This window comes from Hyperoodon ampullatus (assembly GCF_949752795.1).
Source record: "Hyperoodon ampullatus genome assembly, chromosome: 2".
Classification (NCBI taxonomy): Eukaryota; Metazoa; Chordata; class Mammalia; order Artiodactyla; family Ziphiidae; genus Hyperoodon; species Hyperoodon ampullatus.
In genome coordinates, this window is record NC_136915.1 from 30,081,524 (window position 1) to 30,087,124 (window position 5,601).

Sequence of the window (5,601 nt, forward strand, 5' to 3'; positions counted from 1 at the left end):
TCCCTTTCCTCCCCACCACCCCAATCCCTCCACTTCCCCACCTCCACTCAGTGATGCTCCGCAAATTCCTCTCTCGCCAGGGATGGTCTTGGAAAGTCCCTCTTTCAAACTAGCTTCTTGTGCTGTTGCTGCAATTCAGAGCCAGAAGCTCCCAGGATGTCCCAGAAAACTGGCCATGGCTCATACACAGATCTGGTTTCTTCTTTACAAAAATATTCAATGACCACCTACTATGTGCCAAGCATTTCGTCAGTGGCTTTCTCTTCAAACTGTCATCTGCCTCCAAACCCCAAACGCAGCCAGCACCTGCATCCTACCACTGTGGCCTCCTGATGAAATATCCAGGCTGATAAAGTTCAGGTCACTTTCTCCCTCTCCCTCCCCTAGAACAAGTACACAGCCTGGTTACCAGAAAAGAAAGATCACTGGTGTTTGTAGCAGTCAGTCCTGGATTTTAATCCCAGCTTTGCCATTTTAGGCAAATTGCTGGATCTCTCTCAGTTGTTGTGAAGATTGGTGAGACATGCATGCAGGCACTTGGCACAAAGTGCCAAATGTGCATTCCCTTTCTTCCAGACACTCTCTAAAAACTCAGCCCAGCAAACAGGCCCCAGAAATACCAGGGGAATGTGCTGGCCGCACCCTCACCCATCACCAAGCGGAAGTCCTACAGTCAGTCCCTGGCTATAGCTCTTTGGTTGCAGCCCCAGCCATCCCTCCCTGGCTGGTCAATTCTGAGAGGGCTTGGCTGGGAGTCCCTGAGCACCCTCTCCTCACTTAGGAGAGCCTGACTCTGCGGCAGCTCTATTCTAGCCCCTAGCCTTCACCACCAGCTTGCCCAGACATGAGCCATCCTGGCTATCCTGGCTGGGGGAGTGGGGGGGTTGGGCAACAGGCTGCTCAGCCTGATAAGCCAGCACCCAAGATTTCCCCAGTCTGTCCCTCCCGTGCAGGACCAATCATTATTATACTCTTCTCCCTGTGGCACAGACATTCTGGGGCCTTCCTAGAGGCAGTGACCTTTGACTCTCCCTCCTGTGTCAGTGCCTTGGCTGAGGGTTCTGGGAAGGAACATGAGGGTCGGCTGGGGGTGAGGATGAGGAAGCAGGGGTGGGCTAGCCCTTGGAGGCCAGCAAAGCTAGAGAAGAACCTCCTGCATTCCCAGGAGAAAGGACAGCTGAGGTGAAAGCTGCAGTTGGCTGGCCTGTCTGTTGGTCTGGGCTCCTCCCTGCCGGCTGCCCTTGGCTGCCCACAGAAACCTGAGTCACAGTCACAGCCAGCGCTCCACCCCACCCAGCCTGCTGTCAGGCAGGGTGGGTCTGGAGAGACTGAAGGCGGAGCCTCTCCCTGCCTATCTTATAACCTCTGAGATTCTTCCTCTCTCTGCCTGTGATTCCTCCTTTAGGAATTCCGCTTTTTCTTTGGGACGCCTCCTTGGAAAGTCAGCAGTACTGAATTGAGGGTGGGGGTGGAGTCCACCTCAGGCTAATCTAGAGGGTCTCCTCCTGGCTCCTTAGCGACTTCTTCAAGGGCTCTCATTCCCAACTCCCAATCCCTCTCCATCACCCCTGGGGCCAGGACATTTAAGAACACCAGGCACCCCCTCCCCACCCTCATCTCCTTCTCCCAGGAAAAGAATGCAGCAGGGACAGCTTCCCATCCCTAGCAGGGACTCTAGACGCCCCTTCTCAAGAACCCAAAAGGTTGAACCTCTTTAGTCCTGGATCTGAGTTCCTCCCCCTCCAATCCTTCTCTGTTACTTCCCCTCTGCAAGAGCTGGAGGGAGGGAGGCCTTTTTGCAGCTGGTGTCAACCTTGTCCTTGAGGACATTCCCCACCCCCAACCCCAGAGGGTGGGCCCTGGAGGCTACAGCTCCCCAGCAGAGTGGTCTGGGTTAGAGACCCCTTCTTGCTGCAGCGCCTTGGGTGTAGGGTGGCAGTCAGAATCTGATATCTGTTCTCTCAAGCTGCCCCCACCATGAGGCCCCTCCTACTTCCTACTTGTGTGGGAGTGGAGACAGCCTCCAGGGCCTTGGTCCCAATTCATATCTCTTTGTCACATCTCCCAGTGATTTCCTTCACCTCTCCATCAGGTTCATCTTGGACCCTGCCCCACCAAAGCTAGGAGGTTGTAAATGCTCTTGCTCCTGCTGTCTCCCTGGGGGATCAGGAAGAGAACTTGTATCTGATTTCCATTCAGTGACCTGTCTCTTAGCCCCGGCCCAGCCTCACGGTGAAACTAACAGCTCATTCAAACCTGTTTCCCTGGAGTGGGGAGGGGACTGCCCTGGGCCGTAGGGGAGGAACAGGGGAGGTCACAGAGTTCCCAGCCCCTCACTGAAGAGGGCAAGACATTCTCAGACCCCTGCGAAACTCCTTGCAAGTGCCCTGCTTGCTCCTTCTCTGCGATGTCTAATACGTGGAGGGCTACATGGAGCGCTTTCACTCAGCCCCAAACTCAGAGACACCCACTCTAAACCCCATCAGTTGCCGGGGCCTGGGATCCACCAAGGATCCTGGTCAATTAGGGGGCAAACGAAGAGGAGCCCAGTCCATCCGCCTACTCCGACTGCATCAATCACAGGGCATCGGTGCTCTCCTGGCTCCCCTCAGTCACCTTCCCAGGACTCGCTGTGCAGGAAGCCTCCTGGGGCTGGCCAGGAGAACTGTCCATCAAGTTGTCTAACTCCCAGATGTCCCCACCACTAGCATCTTGCGAGGAGGTAGGTGCAGGTGCCTCCACCCTCAGTCTAGGGAAGGGTTCCTCAACCTTGGCAGCATTGACATTTTGGGCCGGATGATTCTTTGTTCAGGAGGTGGTCTTGTGCATTGCAAGATGTTAAACAACATTCCTGGTGTCTAAGTACTAGATGCCAGTAACACCCCTTGTTGTGACAACCACAAAGGCCTCTAAACATTGCCAAATATCCCCTGGGGAAAAAAATTGCCTCTGTTGAGAACCACTGAGTAGGTTAATACCATATACTGTCTCTTTGCAGGGGGCTCCTCAAAGTCAATCCTAGATCATTAGACACAATGGAGGATTTCCAATTCTAAAGCACTGCTCACTCTTCTTCTGAAGAACCTTCAACAGCTCCTTAATATCTATATTGTGTAGATCATGATGCCAACTGGCATTCAAATCCTCCTATACAGGCCATCCCTGGCCTATCTCTTCATCTTCAGCTCCCATTTCCCCCTCTACTATTTTTTTTCTATTTATTTATTTAGTTATTTAGTTAGTTAGTTAGTTAGTTAGTTTTGGCTGTGTTGGGTCTTCGTTGCTGTGTGCGGGCTTTCTCTAGTTGCGGCGAGAAGGGACTACTCTTTGTTGCGGCGCATGGGCTTCTCATTGCGGTGGCTTCTCTTGTTGTGGAGCACAGGCTCTAGGCACGTGGGCTTCAGTAGTTGTGGCACGCAGGCTCAGTAGTTGTAGCTCGTGGGCTCTAGAGCACAGGCTCAATAGTTGTGGCGCATGGGCTTAGTTGCTCCGTGGCATGTTCCCCCTCTACTATTCTTGAGCTCTAGCTACAGAGGGTATCTCACTATTCCCACCAATATATGTCTTTGTCCCTACTGTATCCTCAAGATTGTGCGTGGGGGTGGGGAAGAACCATCCCAGATGGCTCTCCCCTACTGGGTTCTGTTCATGAATTCTGAGTCTAGTCACTACCTGGCTCAGAGTGGGCCTGGTCAGCTCTGGAAGATGCAGGACCTGAGGTCTCTGACCTCACAAAGGACAGTGCTGGACTCCACCATCCACATGGTCCCCTCACCCTGCAGATGGGATGGCTGACAACAAAGATGGGGGATCTGCTCCTCATCCTAATCTGCTTTTACTTTTGAATGCCCATCATCATCATCATATTTGTTAAGCACTTCCTATATGCCAGGCTCTGTGCTAAGCACTTCATCTGTGTTGCCTTATTTAACCTTTACAGCAACCCCATGATACCTCATGGTATTATTATTTTCCTGATTTTATAGGTGAGCTAACTGGGTTTCAGAAAAGTTAAGACAGTAGCTTAAGGTTACCAGCTCCAGCTGCAGGCCTTCTAGCATCATCCTTTTCTAATGTTTTGGGACTGGGCAAGGTAGTATTCCCTCCCCGGCCCTCGAAGAAGGTTCAGTCCCTCATCTACTCACTCCTCCCAGGACAGTCTGCTCCCAGGTTGCCTGAGACCCAGAACTTTTGTTCCCAACCCTCCCCCTTGAAATGACTGCTCTCTGGAGCTGCTCAAAGGAAGGAGACACTGGCAGGAAAGGGGGGCAGGAGGACAACATATCGCTGGGCCTAATCTCTGGGCAATGGAGAACTAGACAACTGACCTTCTGGAGGTCAGGACAAAGGGCAGGGATGGGGTGGGCAGGGCCCAGCTGCGTCTGCTCCTTCCACCCCTCAGTCAGTCCCTGCAGCACCATCATCGATCCACCTTCCCAGCAAGCTCCCCCTTCTCTGCCCAGGCTGGGCCCAACTTGGCATGAGGCCCCACCTCAGCTGGCACTAAAAAGGGGATTCGGGGATCCACTGCCCCGTGCTGGGAAGGACTTCTTGGAGGAGGGGAATCAGAAGGGACCCACTCACTCCTTCGACAGGACACAGGGGAGAAAATCCTTCAGGGGAGCTTGAAGGGGTCGTCTGTGGGGAAAGTTCAGGGTCAGGACCACCCAGTTTGGAGCCGGGAGAGACCCAGCAGATTAGAGACTTGGGTAAAGCGGTGGTGCAGGCCTGTAATTACCCCAGAGGAGCAGGGAAGACACCAACCGTAGGATGATGGAGGAAGGGCGGCAGCAAGGCTCGCGGGCCGGGCCTCTCGCCACCCCAGCCATCACCAGGGGAGAGAAAGCATTAGCCCTTTTAGAGGTCTCCTTGCGACCCTCCTTCAGGTCTCCCGACGTCCCCCGGGAGGATTTTGTTTGAGGTGGGTTTGGGAGAGAATGAGGACTTGAAGCTGCCGCCAAGGCCCCAGAGCCGGAGCTTCCAGGCTCCAAGGTGGGATTGGGGGCTTCCATCCCGGCTCCCCCCTGCTCCCCCCAGTCTTAGCGGCGGGTGAGTCACCAGAGCGCTCCCTACATAGTCGCCTCGCGCTGCGGAGCGTACCAACGCGCCGCCGCAGGGGGAGACAGCTCGACGGGCGTCCTCCGGGAGCCGTGGCGTCCTCTCCGCGGCGGCCGCGTCCCCAGGCTCGAGGCTCCGCGCCCCCAGAGTGGGGGCGGGGCGGGTGGGGCGGGCTCGCGGCCGCTAGGTCCCGGGCACTGCGGGGGTGGCCCTCCCCGCATCCAACTTGGTACGCGCCAGCGGCGAGGCCAGGCCCAGCCCGGGCGGTACAATAGGGTTGGGCCGCGGCGGGGACTGGGCCGGCGCTGGGCGAGGAGCAGGATCGCGGCCGGAGCCGACAGACACTGGGCGGCCGGCGACTCCGAGCCCGCAGGCCACCAGCCGAGCCAGCCTCGACCTACCCCGGAGCTCCCTCCGCCTTCGAATCGTTGCCTGCCGGGCCGGGCCGGGCGTGATGCGCCGCGGGACCCCTATCCTGGCCGCTGGCCGCCGCCGCCGTCGCCGCTGCTGAAATCCCGAAGACTCCCTAGTGACGCCGCAGCC